At 39.4% G+C, this 18,995-nt stretch overlaps 1 protein-coding gene across 1 annotated transcript in view; it reads left to right on the forward strand.

Moving 5' to 3' along the window:
• The window catches only part of C8H1orf174 (chromosome 8 C1orf174 homolog), a 177,627-nt gene extending 172,132 nt beyond the window's left edge, over positions 1-5,495 (forward strand). The window contains exon 4 of the mRNA XM_053690406.1: positions 143-5,495. The gene's annotated coding sequence lies outside the window, so the exon portion shown is untranslated. The remainder of the gene's footprint in view (positions 1-142) is intronic.
• Positions 5,496-18,995: the final 13,500 nt, after the last annotated feature.

Genomic DNA, 18,995 nt, shown 5'->3' on the forward strand with positions numbered 1-18,995 from the left:
TTACAAAGCACTAAATACATCTGAATATATCATTTGAATCTGTGAATATAAATCATATATCTAAAAAAAGTTTTTCTGCTAAGAATGACAATGCATCAAAATACTTAGCATATTTCCTAACTTTATTTTGTTTTCCTTTTAGGACTCAGAAGATGAAGAACTGTCTGAGCACAGAGTGTCCGAAAGTAAAATCTCATGCAGTACTTATGGCGTGTCCCATATAAGAAAAATAAGAAAAAATAAACACGGCAATTTATGAAGTGCTCATACCACAATTTCATGAAACTCTGTAGTGGAAGAATTTTCTTCTGTTCCTGGAATCAATTTAATACATTTTAAGGGGACTCTCCAAACATTAGTGAGGAGAAAAACATTGTTATTGAAGTGGTCTCACTAGAGAGCTTCTTTGCATATTGGTTCCCATAACTAAAACGTTTGTATGCCTCTCTTTATATTTCTTTTGATTAGGATATTGATATTCATTATCAGCTGATTGTTTAAAATCATAGTAGCAGCTACGTAATTGGTGTGCAATTTATATTGAAATGTGCAAATTACATTTTCATAGTTTAGCTGTCATTAAAAGAATGTAACAACTGCTTTAAAGACATATTTTCAGACAGAAACCAAATGAATGCTGTATGAAAGCTTTAATTAAAGGGATATGAAACTTACATTTTTTTTTCATGATTCAGATACTCTTAGCGCACACAATTTTTTTAAAAAAAATTCCTTTTATCTAATTGGTTTTATTCTCTTGGTATCTTTTGTTGAAGGAGGAGCAATGCACTACTGCGAACTAGATGAACACATTCAATGAGAAGAGGCTGACTCCCAGTAGTGCATTTCTTCTCCTGACCCTACCTAGGTATGCTTTTTAACAAATGATACCAAGAGAACAAAGCAAATTAGATCATAGAATTGAACGGGAAAGTTGTTTAAAATGGCATGCTCTATCTGAATCACTAAAGAAAAATTGTATGTTTCATAGCCATTTAAAAATGCATGTAGTTGTGAATCTAACTATTCTTGTTTGTAATACAGAAAGTTGCAAATCAAATTCAGATCTCCAAATTAATTTATGTTGGGCTGGAACAAAGAAAAAGAATCCGTCCACTGTATATACCATTTTTTTGGCCTCCTATTTGGTGGTCGAGAATGTATTCTTTATCTTGTGAATATGTGTATAGTGTGTATAAGTACTAGTATAACATTTGTTTTCCATGTTTGATATATGTGCCTAAATTAAAACTTGTATAATTAAACATAAAACATAGTCAATTGATAATCTTTTCAGATATATTTGTTCCTTCAGATTTACTAAGTAGAAGTCTACTGTGGGTAATTTTCATACTTTATTTTATTTTTCTAAGTGCTGTGTGGATCAAGGAGGCTGATCACCCTTAAAGGGACACTGAACCTAATTTTTTTTCTTTCATGATTCTGATAGAGTATGCTATTTTAAGTAACTTTCTCATTTAACAATTACTATCATTTTTTCTTCGTTCTCTTGGTATCTTTATTTTAAAAAAGCAGGAATGTAATGCTTACGAGCCGGCCCATCTTTGGTCCAGCACCTGGGTTCAGCTTGCTGATTGGTGGCTAAATGTACCCACTGATTTGCAAGCGCTATCCAGGGTCTGGACCAAAAATGGGCCGGCTCATAGGAGTAAATTAGAAAGTTGCTTAAAGGGACACTGAACCCAAATTTTTTTCTTTTGTGATTCAGATAGAGCATGCAATTTTAAGCAACTTTCTAATTGATTCCTATTATCAAATTGTCTTCATTCTCTTGATATCTTTATTTTAAATGCAAGAATGTAAGTTTAGATGCCGGCCCATTTTTGGTGAACAAACTGGGTTGTTCTTGGTGATTGGTGGATAAATTCACCCACCAATAAACAAGTGCTTTCCATGGTCCTGAACCATAAAAATAGCTTAGATGCTATCTTTTTCAAATAAAGATAGCAAGAGAACAAATAAAAAATGATAATAGATGTAAATTAGAAACTTGCTTAAAATTGCATGCTCTATCTGAATCATGAAAGAAAAAAAATTGGGTTCAGTATCCCTTTAAAATACACTGGAAAATGTGTAGTATGGAGACTCAATTGTATCTATTATTCTTATCTAGCTGTTACTTTTGATTATTTGAAATAGAAAAGCACACTAAATCCGTCCAGAGTTTTCCCACTATTAACAGCTATATTTCCAATTTATAGTGATTCTACTTTAAGGGGATATGAGACCCAAATTTATTTATTTCACAATTCAGATAGAGCATGCAATTTTAAACAACTTTCTAATTTACTTCTATTATCGAATGTTCTTTGTTCTTTTGGTATCTTTAGTTGAAAAGCAGAGACATTTCTGGAGCACTATATAGCAGAAGTTTTGCAAGAATGTTATCCATTTGCAAGAACACTATATGGCAGCACTATTTTCTGCCATGTAGCGCTCAAGATGCCTACCTAGGTATATCTTCAACAAAGAATACCATGGGAATGAAGCAAATTTTATATTAGAGCATACAATTTAAAAAAGAAGTTTCCAATTAATTTCTGTCTGAATCACAAAATATTTTTTGGTTTCTTATCCCTTTAAGTTTAGCATTATAGATGATACAATAAACTGACTCGCATAGGCATATCCTTTGTTAAAGGGATATTACACTTATTTATTCTTTTGTTCTGTCTAATTTTGTTACTTTCATAACTAAATTGTGTATAAATGATCTTTTTTTTTTTATTGGAAACCTTTAAACATTTTTCCCAAAAGAATAAAAAATAATAACTTTTGAATAGTTCAAAACATTTTTTTAGTTTGATAACCTTTTAGAGTATTGTCTTTCCATCCTGTGAAGATAAAAGCTGTTTAGATTGTCTTCCCAATGTCTTTTTTTAATATTCCAACTCTGCAGTTCTGTGATTGAATCTATTAGTACATTTATTTATTAGAGAAAAATGTAGTTATGGAAAATTACACCAATTAATTATTTCTGGCCAACATACATTTTGGTGTTAAAGGGACAGGACATTTTCTTAGATCTAACACATCTAATTAACCAATCACAAGAGACAAATGTGCAGGCATCAATCAACAGCTAGCTCACACTAGTGTAGGATATGTGTGTATTCTTTTTTTTTTTTTCAACAAGGGATACCAAGAGAACGAAGCACATTTGAAAATAGAAGTGAATCTAAAAGTGCCTTAAAATTACATGCTCTATCTGAATCATGCAAGTTTAATTTTCCTATCCTTTTAAAGGGGACACTGAACCCAAATTTTTTCTTTTGTGATTCAAATAGAGCATGAAATTTTAAGCAACTTTCTAATTTACTCCTATTATCAAATTTTCTTAATTCTCTTGGTATCTTTATTTGAAATACAAGAATGTAAGTTTAGATGCCGGCCCATTTTTGGAGAACAACCTGCGTTGTTCTTGCTGATTGGTGGATAAATTCATCCACCAATAAAAAAGTGCTGTCCAGAGGTCTGAACTATTAAAAAAGCTTATATGCCTTCTTTTTTAAATAAAGATAACAAGAGAACGAAGAAAATTTGATAATAGGAGTAAATTAGAAAGTTGCTTAAAATTGCATGCTCTATTTGAATCATGAAAGAAAAAAAAATTGTGTTCAATGTCCCTTTAAGTATTAAGTATTATAGTCAGATTTTTTTTTTTTACCTTTTACAGTTCCTAAAATAATATGATTTATTAAACTAATAGACTAGGTTTATAGTTTAAACCTTGCTCTTATAAGAAGGTTGAGAGAAACATTATAAAGTCAAGATGCTGCCATCTAATTTTTTATTTTTTTATTCACTTTTTGTGAAATTTGTATCATTTTGGATGTATTAAAAAATCCATTTTGCTTTATATAAGGAAATGCATCAGATGTTGGCTTATTAAAGATCGTAACATGCATGACCTTTCACATTGCATAATTTCTATTGTTTCTGAAAACTAAACATTAGTACATTAAATATATTCTTAGCTGGAGGGGTAGTGTGGGACAAGTTTAACAATTTAGATAAATATTTTATATACTATTTAACATTTTTAGTTTAGTTTATAATCTTTACATGCCAGTAAAACTGAGTGTGATGAATCAATGTAGATAGTTGACAAGGAAAAACATAAGGGGCCTCAGCATAAGCGCAAATTTATATATAAAAGCTTTTCATATGACACCTGCATTAAATTAAAATTTTATGTGAGACTGATAAGAGTCTCTTTAAAGGGACATAAACCCCATGTGTTTTGCTTTATTCTCTTGGTATCCTTTGTTGAAGGAGCAGCAATGCACGTCTGGGAGCTAGCTAAACACATTTGGTGATCCAATGAAAAGAGGCATATATCTGCAACCACCAATCAGCAGCTAGCTCCCAGTAGAAAATTGCTGTCCCTGAGCCGATCAAGGTGTGACTTTTGAACAAAGAACTTCAAGAGAACAAAGAAAATTAGATAATATAAGTAAATTGGAAAGTTGTTTAAAATTGCATGCTCTATCTGAATCATGAGTTTTCATTTTGGCTTCACTGTTCCTTTAAAGGGATACTAAACCCACATTTTATTCTTTCATAATTATGATAGAACATGCAATTTTCAGCTACTTTCTAATTTACTCCTATTATCAATTTCTCTTTGTTCTCTTGCTATCTTTATTTGAAAAAGCAAGAATGTAAGCTTACGATCCAACCCATTTTTGGTTCTGCACCTAGGTAGCGCTTGCTGATTGGTGGCTAAATGTAGCCACCAAGCAGCATGCGCTATCCAGGGTGCTGAACCAAAAATGTGCGGCTCGTAAGCTTAGAATTCTGCTTTTTCAAATAAAAATAGCAAGAGAACGAAGAAAAATTGATAATAGAAGTAAATTAGAACGTTTCCTAAAATCGCATTGCTCTATTTAAATCATGAAAGAAAAAATGTGGGTTTAGTATCCCTTTAAGTTCAGTGTAATCTGCAAATGTATGTTTGGCAGCACTAAAACACAGACATATCAGTTTTAGGACGACCTAGAAGTTTCTAATTTACTAAGACTAAACCTATTGCATTTTATAGGACCCATGCAAGGGGAAAACAACACTTAATTTGAGAACAGTCCTTGATGTATATTTCATTATACAATGTACATTTTGTTTTCCTTTCTGAACCATGCATGTTTTTTTTGTTTTTTTTCTGTGTACCTTTTTAATTGTGTCATGTAAATACTTTCATGTCTACATTAAATTAATTTAAAACAAAAAACTACTGTATATTCAAATGATTTCTGTAAACCATACACATTTTTACATTTTGCTTTGTGGAGCTATATTATTTGTTCTTTTGTATAACATTGATTGTACTGTGTGGTTGCAGCCTGTCATGGGTTACTATACCATCCTAATATAAATGTTATTTTTTAAAAAATAACAACATTGCTATATAAAAAAATACAGTTTATGTTATCTTTTTATTTGCTTATTTTCAAAATAAAATGTTTATCTATAAAGGTGTTTTTGTCCAATACCATTACTTAAAGCAGAGCTTTCCAAACTTTTCATGTTGGTGACGCACTTTTTAAACCAACATCATTTTGCGACACAGTAATTCAGTTGTACCGGCAAACAGGAGGTTAAACTACATTTACAAGTAACAGTATGTAACAGTATGTATGTGCAAGAATTAAAAAAACAGTTTAATTACACCAATAGCTATTTACTATTTTAATGGGATGTATGAGGTTGATGAGATGAACACAGTTTTGGAATATTTGGTGGAATATTAGATAAAGACACTCGCATTTCATCATCAAGCATTTTTAAGCTTCCACTTTCTATCCATATATCAAGAGCAGCAGCAGCAATGCACTACTGGGAGCCAGCTGCAAAAAAAAAACACTTTGACTTCTGACTTCAGCTAAGCGTTTAAGCTGCCATTCTCAGAGCTCGGCAAGTCCGACTGATTACTGCCCACGCTGCAAACACACGGCTATCCCACTCACTGACTACACATGCAGTCACGAGCAGATTGAGAAGACTACACGCGCAGTCAGGAGCCAATGTGCCGCCAATGGGAATAGTTTCAGTTCCCACTGAGCTGCACCAATAGGTTCAGATGATCTGTGACCCACTAGGTATCAATCTCGAGTCAACCATGTGATATGCGTAGCCGGCAAGCGCAAAGTCGGAGACCAAAAAAATATGTAAATTCAAAAAAATTTGTGCTGAAGCAGGGACACACCTACACACTGCCGCAGACACACTAATGTGTCACGACACACAGTTTGGAAAGCACTGACCTAAAGAATATATCTTTAATGTCCTGAAGATTATTTTTAAAATATATATGGGAAAAGATATATAGGGGCGGACTTGGTGTCCCAAAACATAGAAAAGTATCGCCAAGCAGTATTTCTGCAAATAATTATAGATTGGCTTAATGGTGGGAATATGAAACTTTGGATAAATATAGAAAGCCAATTGATATCTAACAAAAATCTGAGTAATCAATGTTGGATTAGTCCTGAATTTAGAGAGAAAACATTTTTTATGCTTACCAGATAAATTCCTTTCCTTCCGGATAGGGAGAGTCCACGACTTAATTCCTTACTGTTGGGAAATACAACACCTAGCTATCAGGAGGATGCAAAGACACCCCAGCCAAAGACTTAAATATCCCTCCCACTTCCTCATTACCCCAGTCATTTTGCAGAGGGAACAAGGAAAAGTAGGAGAAACAGTGTATAAATGGTGCCAGAAAAATAAAATAAATAGGGGACCGCCTATAGACAAGAAAAAACGGGCGGGGGCCGTAGACTCTCCCTATCCGCAAGGAAAGGAATTTATCTGGTAAGCATAAATTATGTTTTCCTTTCTAAGATAGGGAGAGTCCACAGCTTCATTCTTTACTGTTGGGAAAACTATACCCAAGCTCTGGAGGACGCTGAATGAATAACGGGAGGGAACAAAAAGAGGCCTCGTTCCTAAAGGCCCAAGAGGAAGCCAGTGCTCTAGTGGAATGAGTCGTTATCCTCTCAGGAGGACGATGTCCCGCTGTCCTTAACCAAAAAGATAGGGAAGTCAAAGTAGCCTTCTGCCCCTTACGCTTCCCCGAATAGACAACAAAAAAAGAGGAAGATTGTCTAAACTCCTTAGTAGCCTGAAGATAGAACTTCAAGGCGCGAATCACATCCAAATTGTGAAGTAAGCGTTCCTTCGATGAAGAAGGATTAGGACACAAGGAAGGAACCACAATCTCCTGATTGATGTTGCGATCTGATACAACCTTAGGAAGAAAACCTAATTTAGTACGTAAAACTGCCTTATCTGCATGAAAATCAGATAAGGGGGCTCACATTGCAAAGCAGAGATCTCAGAAACTCTGCGCGCAGAGGCAATAGCCATTAAAAAGAGAACTTTCCAAGATAACAATTTAATGCCAACGGAATGCAGTCTCAAACAGAGCCTGTTGCAAAACCCGAAGAACAAGATTAAGGCTCCAAGGAGGAGCCCCAGATCTAAAAACAGGTCTGATCCTAATCAGAGCCTTAACAAAGGACTGCATGTCTTGAAGCTCAGCCAGTCTCTTGTGCAGTAAAACCGACAGGGCCGAAATCTGTCCCCTCAGGGAACTAGCAGAAAGGCCCTTCTCCAGCCCATCCTGGAGAAAATATAAGATTCTGGCAACCTTAACTTTGTGCCAGGAAAAACCACTCTCTTCACACCAGAATAAGTAGGTCCTCCAAACCTTGTGGTAGATATGCCGAGTAACTGGTTTACGAGCTTGAATAAGAGTATCAATGACACTCTCAGAGATACCTCTCCTGGCTAAGACTAAGCATTCAATCTCCACGCAGTCAGCCTCCGAGGATCTAAATTTTGATGAACAAATGGACCTTGTATCAGCAGGTCTCTGCAACAATGTAACTTCCACGGAGGAGATGAGGACATCCCCACTAGATCCGCGAACCACGTTCTTCATGGCCAGGATGGAGCGATCAGGGCTACTGATACCCGCTCCTGCTTGATGCGGGCCACCACTCGAGGAAGAAGCGGTAATGGAGGAAAAAGATATGAGTTTGAACCTCCAGGGCACTGCTAGTGCATCTATTAGATCCACTTGGGGATCCCTCGACCCGTACCTGGGTAGCTCGGTATTGAGACGGGACGCCATGAGATCTATCTCCGGCATCTCCCACTTGCTGCATATCTCTGCAAACACCTCGGGATGGAGAGACCATTCCCCTGGATGGAAGGATTGCCTGCTGAGAAAATATGCCTCCCAGTTGTCCACACCCAGAATGTGGATTGCTGACAGCGAAAAGCTGTGGGCCTCTGCCCACTCCAGAATCTGAGATACTTCCTTCATCGACAAGGAACTTCTCGTTCACCCCGATGGTTGATGTAAGCCACCAAGGTTATATTGTCTGATTGGAATCTGATAAACTGGGACGAACCCAGAAGTGGCCAAGCCTTCAAGGCCTTGAAGATTGCCGTAGTTAAAAAAATATTGATCGGGAGGGAGGATTCCTCCTGAGTCCACAACCCATGTGACTTCCTGGCACCCAAAACAGCTCACTATCCGGATAGGCATGCGCCCGGAGTCACAATCTCCCAGGATGGTCTTAAGAAGCATGTCCCTCGGGACAGATGATCTGGACGGAGCCACCAAGAGAGAAATTCTCTCGACCGGCTGTCTAATACAATCTTTTGAGACAGATCTGAATGATCGCCGTTCCACTGCCTCAGCATGCATAGTTGTAAAGGTCTGAGACGGAACCTGGCAAAAGGAATGATGTCACCTCCATACACTGAGCCACATAGGGACTCAAGGAGGTCGGGAGGGCAAGACATGCCAAAGTTAGCTTGCAACGTCTCTGGTCTATTAGAAATATCCTCATGGATATGGAGTCTATTATAGTACCAAAGAATTCCACCCTGGTACTTGGAATAAGAGAACTCTTTTCCAAGTTTAACTTCCATCCATGTGATTGAATAAGACTGAGAAGGGACTCCGAGAATTCCTCTGCAAGACAAAAGGATGGTGCTTGCAACAGAATATTGTCCAAGTATGGGGCTACTGCAATACCCTGAGTTCTGGCAACGGCTAGAAGAGCCCCCAGAACCTTCGTAAAGATTCTTGGAGCAGTAGCTAGGCCAAACGGAAGGGCAATGAACTTCAAGTGCTGGTGCAGGAATGCAAACCTCAGGAACTGAAAGGGTCCCCTGTGGATTGGAACATGAAGGTAAGTGTCCTTCAGATCTATAGTGGTCATAAACTGGCCTTCCTAAATTAAAGGAAGGATGGACCTTATCGTCTCCATCTTGAAGGAAGGGACACTGAGAAATTTGTTTAAGCACTTTAGGTCCAGAATTGGGCGGAAAGTTCCCTCCTTCTTTGGGACCACAAACAAGTTTGAATAAAACCCCAAACCTCTTTCTTCGATAGGCACCGGGACAACAACTCCTAAGCAGGATAGATCCTGAACGCACCCTAAAAAGGCATCCCTCTTTTCTGGTCTGGTAGACAGATTCGAGAGAAGGAAACTGCCCCTTGGCGGATGAGATTTGAAGCCTATCTTGTATCCCTGAGATACCACCTCCAGGACCCACGGATCCTGTATGTCCTTGAACCAGGCATCTGAAAAAAGACAGTCTGCCCCCTACACAATCCAATCCCGGATCGGGGGCTGCCCCTTCATGCTGATTTGTTTTCGGCGGGCTTCTTATTCTGCTTGGATTTATTCCAGGACTGAGCCGGCTTCCAAGTACTCTTGGGTTGCTCGGGCTTGGAGGAGGATTGTTGTTGTTGGGATTTGTCAGAACAAAAGGAACGAAAATTAGAAGATTGTCGTCTCTTAGACTTGTTCTTCTTATCTTGCGGTAGGAAGGCACCCATGCCTTAGAAACTGTAGAAATAATGGAGTCCAGGTCTGGACCAAATAAAATCTTTCCTTTGAAGGGAAGAGAAAGGAGTCTGGACTTAGAAGTCATATCCGCAGACCAAGACTTCAACCAGAGCGCCAGGCGGGCAAGGACTGCAAAGCCAGAGGCTTTTGCATTTAGGCAAATAATTTGCATGTTCGCATCACATATAAAAGAATTAGCAATTCTCAGAGCTTTATTTCTGTCTTAAATATCCTCGAGGGGAGACTCCACCTCAATGAGTTCCGACAAAGAGTCGCACCAGTAGGTAGCCGCTCCGGCAACCGCGGCAACTGCAGCCGCCGGTTGAAACAAAAATCCCGTATGTTGAAACGTCTTTCTCAGAAAGGTTTCCATTTTCTTATCAATGGGCTCTCTGAACGAAGAACTATCCTCAAGAGGTATAGTAGTACGTTTAGCAAGCATAGAGCTAGCACCATCCACCTTAGGAATGGAGCCCCACAAATCCAGTTGAGAGTCTGGACCAGAAACAACTTTTTAAATGTAGACGAGGGGGGAAAGGAAGAACCAATTCTTTCTTATTCGTTCTTAATAATGTTCGCCATCTTAACCGGCACAGGAAAAGTCAAAGGAACTTTCTTGTCTTTGTAAACTCTGTCTAATTTAGGTATCATAGGTTCTTCAGGCAGCGCAGCCTCTGAAACCTCTAAGATAGACAGAACCTCCTTTAATAAAAAACGCAAGTGCTCAATTTTAAATCTAAAGGACGGTTCCTCCGCAGCAGGAGGCTTAGACGCTAAGGACTCCGACCCAGAAAGTTCACCCTCTGAAGCTAGGGAGGTTAACTCATCATCGGATAACTGGGACATAATAGCTAAATCCGATAAATATTTATATCACTCCGGGTCAGGAGAGCTATGTTTAACCTTTCTCTTGCGTTTGTTAGAGCAAGGTAATGCACTGGGGGCCGCAGACACCACCGTTTGTAACTGCGCAGCAAAGTCTGCAGGAAGAAGGCCCCCTCCAGATGGAGGATTAGATGTGCTACGGGGAACTGCATATAGAGTGGATAATGTAGCAAGGGTAGTAATCTCACGGGACGCTGAGTCCTGAGAGGTAGACGGCTCAGAGAGACTAACAGCCTTAGCAGGCTTGTCTCCCTTTTTAGACTTTATATAGGTGTTAAGGCATGTGGAACATAATTGAGTGGGCGGGGAAACCATGGTCTCTTCACAATATAAACAGGTATGATTTAGTACAGAAGGAGTACCTTCTAACATGTCAGAGTCCTCCATTGCTCAGGTTATACCCACAGAAGGACACAAATAAAATGTTTTTTATTATAGAAAACTGCACCTTTATACGCCCAATGGCTGGGGCACTAACCACCTCCTAGACCAAACAGTTAACAGAGGAAACGCTCTCCTCAGGTTCAAGTCTCAGCTGGAATGGAGGAAATGACCATAGACCCCCTGTTATTACAAGTACAGCAAGTAATAGGAGCTGTGCAACACTTTCAAAAAAGAAAATTAAACTTAAAAGGGAAACCTGTTTGTTCCAGCCAAAAACACACAGTCTATAAGCTCAGGAAAAAATCACACAAAGCAGCATGTAAATAATTAATACACTGATTAATTAACCCCAACTGTTCAATAAACCCCCTTCAGAGGATATTAACCCTGGATCCTATCAAGGTATAAAGGAGCCACACTGTGATCCTGTTGTAGCATTTTATGTGTAAAAATTGAAACGATCTTACCTCCAGGATCCATGCTGTGGAACAGAACACAGCCTCTCAAGTGTGACAGTCTTATAGCAGTGCTCCTGACATGGACTTGAGTGAGAGAAAGCAGGCAGTGAAACTCCTCAACACTGATTGCTTAGGAGCTGTTAGCAGTAGTCTGGATGGTTTCGTAGAAAAACTTTCCCTGCATCTCTAGACTCTAACTTTCATCAATACTCTCAGTGAGAGGTTGACATGACTACTTAAAACTCCAGTCCTATCTCAAAGGGCAGATACCCTTTTTCAGGACTCTCTGAATCATCTGACACTTCTCTGCCACCTCCTAATGTGATGAAAGGCAAATAATGACTGGGGTAATGAGGAAGTGGGAGGGATATTTAAGCCTTTGGCTGGGGTGTCTTTGCCTCCTCCTGGTGGCCAGGTGTTGTATTTCCCAACAGTAAGGAATGAAGCCATGGACTCTCCCTATCTTAGTATATAATCTTTTCCAATAAGAAAATAAACATTTTTTATATGGGATAGAACCCTTAAGAACTATCATGGGATATCTATTATACCTTCCCCTTTGACATCACTGATGGTTAATAAAGATTTCATGGGAGGTCAACTAAGTTTTAAGCAAGCAGGGAATATAAGAATCCACGCTATACTCAACGATGAGAAATTATTGTCCAGACCGATGTTAAAGGAGAAAGGTTATGAAATATTGAATTATTGGTTTAAATATTTACAATTGATCCATAATTTTTCAAATAACCAACAACAAAAAATTAACCCGGAGTGTAACTAAGCTATGTTTATGTATTAAAAGTAAAAACATAATCTATCAAAAGCATATAATCTATTAGTAACTATTAGTAAAATTTACCAGAATATGTTTAAAGATGGGAAAGAGAACTTAACGCTAATATGGATTTAAAAGGTTGGCTGAATATATTTGAAGGTATTACTAGATCTTCTGTTTCAGCTAACATAGTTGAAATTAACTTAACACTTGACACCAAATAAGATAAATAAATGATATCCACATACAAAGGGGTTATGTTGGAAAGGAAGGTGACCTAGGGTTTTGCCCTATATTAGAAGATTTCTGGAAAGAGGTTTTAAAAATAAGTAAGAACATAATGAAAAAAGATGAAATATTTGATTTTACTAGGTGATATTAAACTATTCTGTAAACAAAAAGAAGAACCCTATAGACTGTTTAACTCAAATATGTGCTAAAAAAGACGACCCTGAAGAAGTGGAAAAAAGTACTCCTCCTGTTCTCTCCATATGGGTTAGAGAGGTGAATCATAATTTAACATTAGGAGAATTGTATTACATGAAAAGAGGAAACATGGAGTTCCATAAAACTATACAGTGTAGAACAAGGCTAGTGCAATTAGAATTACTGATTAATGTTCTTGCCTGTAGCCTTAAAGTGCCATAAAACATTTTTAATTTATGTGCATATTATAAAAGGGTCAACTGAGGTAAAACAAAAGTGGAAAAAAAACACATAGGTATCTTAATAAAATTACCAAAAATCTGCAAAATTACTTACACTTTAGTGTTGCCAAGTGTAGCTTGCTCCACCCCCCTTATCATTGTCCTAGTCTAAACCTTGTGCTATCATATAACAAAGTGTGCATGTGAGGATAATTACTTATGCAGAAATGTGGGGGTTGAGTAGGGACAGCAGGTATTGCTATTGTTTGTTGCCAAGAGGCTTGCTCGTTTCCATGGGGATGTCGCATGCTTTGTGAAAGATTCAGCATTATACTGTGCACTGCTTTAGTCATGTGCCATGTGACACTGCCCCCTACCGTGCATGTGCACAATTTCATTCTGAAGAAGCTATGGCCTGGATAGCACCTTCCATATATGGAAATGCCCAGGGGGAGCTTACTGCAAACAAAACTATGCATGAATTAAAGGGGTAAATTGGGTTAAAATAGAAACCTTTTTGCAGGTAAGTTTTGGCTGCATTATATATTTAGAAACTTTTGTTAGTTCATAGTGTTCTATGTCCCTTTAATAAACTCTTTTATGCCAGGAGTGATTTGAGCTGGACCTACCTTTAATGAACAAACAGAAGGAGCAATAATACCTTTGGAAACAAGTGCAGCATTAAATTGGTCTCAATGCATCAAAACATTTAGACAGGTATCACATAAATAAGAAAGAGGGGGTACCTAAGCCTGTTTTCAATAAAAACACTTAATATTGGAAGAAAGATGTTTAGAAACTTCAGCTTCCAAAGGAGGATTAGGGACAGATTCAGATGATTCCATAGTGGGGGGAAACAGAAATAATAACCCCAATAAATAAATGAGCTCTTAAGAAATGAGTATAAAATATCTCCTCCTGGGATCACAGCTATAGTTTGAGGCAACCAAACAAAAGTCAAATTAAAGTAACAAAAAGCTACGAAATGAGCGGATACATGAGCACGCACACACGTGCACGAGTTCAGGCAACCACAAGCACACGTGCAGCCAGGAAAAACAATGGTACTTAAAATTTAAAAAATCAGATGTTTTAAAGTTCTAAATAATATAACCTAGGAGGATTAATCCAAAAGAGAGCACCTTATATATGGGGTGTAGTGATGTCGCAAACTTAAAATTTTCCGTTCGCGAACGGCGGACTCGAACTTCCTCAACTGTTCGCGAACAGGCGAACCGGGCGAACCGGCATTGACTTCAATGGACAGGCGAATTTTAAAACCCACAGGGACTCTTTCTGGCCACAATAGTGATGGAAAAGTTGTTTCAAGGGAACTAACACCTGGACTGTGGCATGCCGGAGGGGGATCCATGGCAAAACTCCCACGGAAAATTACATAGTTGATGCAGAGTCTGGTTTTAATCCATAAAGGGCATAAATCACATAACATTCCTAAATTGTTTGGAACAAGGTGCTTTAAAACATCAGGTATGATGTTGTATCGATCAGGTAGTGTAAGGGTTACGCCCGCTTCACAGTGACAGACCAAACTCCCCGTTTAACGCACCGCAAACAACCGCAAACAGTCCATTTGCACAACCACGAGATCGATAGGTTTGATAGATAGATACATAGATTACATAGATCAATAGATGCAATATACATTTGATAGATACCAATTACATAGATCAAAAGAATCAATATACATTTGATAGATACGAATTACATAGATCAAAAGATGCAATATACATTTGATAGATACGAATTATATGGATCAAAAGATGCAATATTCATTTGATAGATACGAATTACATCAATAGATGCAATATACATTTGATAGATACGAATTACATAGATCAAAAGATGCAATATACATTTGATAGATATGAATTACATAGATCAATAGATGCAATATACATTTGATAGATATGAATTCCATAGATCAATACATGCAATATACATTTGATAGATACAAATTGCATAGATCAATAGATGCAATATACATTTGATAGATACGAATTCCACAGATCAATAGATGCAATATACATTTGATAGATACAAATTGCATACATCAATAGATGCAATATACATTTGATAGATACGACTGATAGTTAGATAGATTTGATAGATAAATAGCTAATTTGAAAGATATATAATTTCCCAGACAGAGAATTACAAAGACGTGCGGTCTGAAACCCATGGTAAGGTTACTTCCTTTTGCCCAATCGAGTATACCAGTTGCAGAGGTTCTGACCCTGCATTCTGGCTGCACCTCTCCCTGCAAGAGAGATCTGTTACAGAGTCTGTGGGCCTCTATGCAAAAAGCTGGCCTGCCTAAAGGAGCAGCAAGGCAGATCAAAAGATGCAATATACATTTGATAGGTAGGAATAACATAGATCAAAAGATGCAATATACATTTGATCGATACGAATTACAGAGATCAATAGATGCAATATATATTTGATTGATACGATTGATAGTTATATAATTTCCCTGACAGAATATAACAATAAAACATGCAGACTGGGACCCATGGTAAGGTTACTTCCTTTTGCACAATCGAGTATACCAGTTGCAGAGGTTCTGACCCTGCATTCTGGCTGCACCTCTCCCTGCAAGAGAGATCTGTTACAGAGTCTGTGGGCCTCTATGCAAAGAGCTGGCCTGCCTAAAGGAGCAGCAAGGCAGATCAAAGATGCAATATACATTTGATAGGTAGGAATAACATAGATCAAAAGATGCAATATACATTTGATCGATACGAATTACAGAGATCAATAGATGCAATATACATTTGATTGATACGATTGATAGTTATATAATTTCCCTGACAGAGTATAACAATAAAACATGCGAACTGTGACCCATGGTAAGGTTACTTCCTTTTGCACAATCGAGTACAGGTTGGGGTCCGGGATTGCCTTTTTGTGCTGTCTGATTCTTTCAGGTATACCAGTTTTGAGGTTCTGACCCTGCATTCTGTTACAGAGTCTGTGGGCCTGTATGCAAAGAGCTGGCCTGCCTGAAAGGAGCAGCAAGGCAGAGGGATCGATTCCTGCCTATAAGAAACCAGAGGACACGCTACCTGCTGGAAGTGTGCAGTGAGGCAGAGGGATCTATTCCTGCCTAGAAGCAGACAGGCAGAGGGGACGTTACCTGCCTGGGAGCCCACTGAGACCAGCCCAGCTGGGGGAGATACAGCCGCTGGCTTGACCCTGGTCTCAGCCACAATAGCCCTGGTCCCACTATTTGGAGGCATAGGGAGCTATTCCTGCCAAGAAGCAGCCTGGCAGGGGGATTTATTCCTGCCTAGAAGCAGACAGGCAGAGGGGACGATACCTGCCAATAAAGAGCTGCAGGGCAGAGAGGACGCTACCTCACTGGGAGTCCACTGAGACCAGCCCAGCTGGGGGAGATACACCCGCTGGCTTGACCCCGGTCTCAGCAACTATATCTCTGGTCCCACTATCCGGTGGCCACCCCTGGGTTTGGACAGAGGAAGGGAGACCCCCTAGTGGAGTACCGTTACATCCGGGAGATGGAAAAAGATGTTTGGACACCCAGCACAGGTCGTTCTCCTTCAGCCTTTTTATACTTGGGTCCCCGACCCTCAACAGGCACAACAGCATGAAATACCACATATGCCATCCTTTTGCACAATAGAGTACAGGTATGGCATCGATTTTAGGAACCCGGAGAAAATTTTTAGGAACCGGGAGATGGAAAAAGATGTTTGGACACCCAGTACAGGTCGTTTTCCTTCAGCATTTTTATACTTGGGTCCCCGACCCTCAACAGGCACAACAGCATGAAATACCACATATGCCATCCTTTTGCACAATAGAGTACAGGTATGGCATCGATTTAAGGAACCCGGAGATAATTTTTAGGAACCGGGAGATGGAAAAAGATGCTTGGACACCCAGTACAGGTCGTTCTCCTTCAGCCTTTTTATACTTGGGTCCCCGACCCTCAACAGAAACAACAGCATGAAACACTACATATGCCATTCTTTTGCACAATCGAGTACAGGTATGGCATCGATTTTACGAACCCGGAGATAATTTTTAGGAACCGGGAGATGGAAAAAGATGCTTGGACACCCAGTACAGGTCGTTCTCCTTCAGCCTTTTTATACGAGAGTCCCCGACCCTCAACAGAAACAACAGCATGAAACACCACATATGCCATCCTTTTGCACAATAGAGTACAGGTATGGCATCGATTTTAGGAACCCTGAGATAATTTTTAGGAACCGGGACATGGAAAAAGATGCTTGGACACCCAGTACAGGTCGTTCTCCTTCAGCCTTTTTATACGAGGGTCCCCGACCCTCAACAGAAACAACAGCATGAAACACCACATATGCCATCCTTTTGCACAATAGAGTACAGGTATGGCATCGATTTTAGGAACCCGGAGATAATTTTTAGGAACCGGGAGATGGAAAAAGATTCTTTGACACCCAGTACAGGTCGTTCTCCTTCAGCCTTTTTATACTTGGGTCCCGACCCTCAACAGGCACAACAGCATGAAACACCACATATGCCATCCTTTTGCACAACAGAGTACAGGTATGGCATCGATTTTAGGAACCCGGAGATAATTTTTAGGAACCGGGAAATTGAACAAAAAACATGCTTGGACACCCAGTACAGGTCGTTCTCCTTCAGCCTTTTTATACGAGAGTCCCCGACCCTCAACAGAAACAACAGCATGAAACACCACATATGCCATCCTTTTGCACAATAGAGTACAGGTATGGCATCGATTTTAGGAACCCAGAGATAATTTTTTAAGAACCGGGAGATGGAAAAAGATGCTTGGACACCCAGTACAGGTCGTTCTCCTTCAGCCTTTTTATACTTGGGTCCCCGACCCTCAACAGAAACAGCATGAAACGCCACATATGCCATCCTTTTGCACAATAGAGTACAGGTATGGCATCGATTTTAGGAACCCACATATGCCATCCTTTTGCACAATAGAGTACAGGTATGGCATCGATTTTAGGAACCCGGAGATAATTTTTAGGAACCGGGAGATGGAAAAAGATGCTTTGACACCCAGTACAGGTCGTTCTCCTTCAGCCTTTTTATGCGATGGTCCACGACCCTCAACAGGCACAACAGCATGAAACACCACATATGCCATCCTTTTGCACAATCGAGTACAGGTATGGCATCGATTTTAGGAACCCTGAGATAATTTTTAGGAACCGGGACATGGAAAAAGATGCTTGGACACCCAGTACAGGTCGTTCTCCTTCAGCCTTTTTATACAAGGGTCCCCGACCCTCAACAGAAACAACAGCATGAAACACCACATATGCCATCCTTTTGCACAATAGAGTACAGGTATGGCATCGATTTTAGGAACCCGGAGATAATTTTTAGGAACCGGGAGATGGAAAAAGATGCTTTGACACCCAGTACAGGTCGTTCTCCTTCAGCCTTTTTATACTTGGGTCCCCGACCCTCAACAGGCACAACAGCATGAAACACCACATATGCCATCCTTTTGCACAACAGAGTACAGGTATGGCATCGATTTTAGGAACCCGGAGATAATTTTTAGGAACCGGGAGATGGAAAAAGATGCTTGGACACCCAGTACAGGTCGTTCTCCTTCAGCCTTTTTATACGAGAGTCCCCGACCCTCAACAGAAACAACAGCATGAAACACCACATATGCCATCCTTTTGCACAATAGAGTACAGGTATGGCATCGATTTTAGGAACCCGGAGATAATTTTTAGGAACCGGGAGATGGAAAAAGATTCTTTGACACCCAGTACAGGTCGTTCTCCTTCAGCCTTTTTATACTTGGGTCCCCGACCCTCAACAGGCACAACAGCATGAAACACCACATATGCCATCCTTTTGCACAACAGAGTACAGGTATGGCATCGATTTTAGGAACCCGGAGATAATTTTTAGGAACCGGGAA

This window comes from Bombina bombina, chromosome 8 (genome assembly GCF_027579735.1).
Source record: "Bombina bombina isolate aBomBom1 chromosome 8, aBomBom1.pri, whole genome shotgun sequence".
In the NCBI taxonomy this organism is placed as follows: domain Eukaryota; kingdom Metazoa; phylum Chordata; class Amphibia; order Anura; family Bombinatoridae; genus Bombina; species Bombina bombina.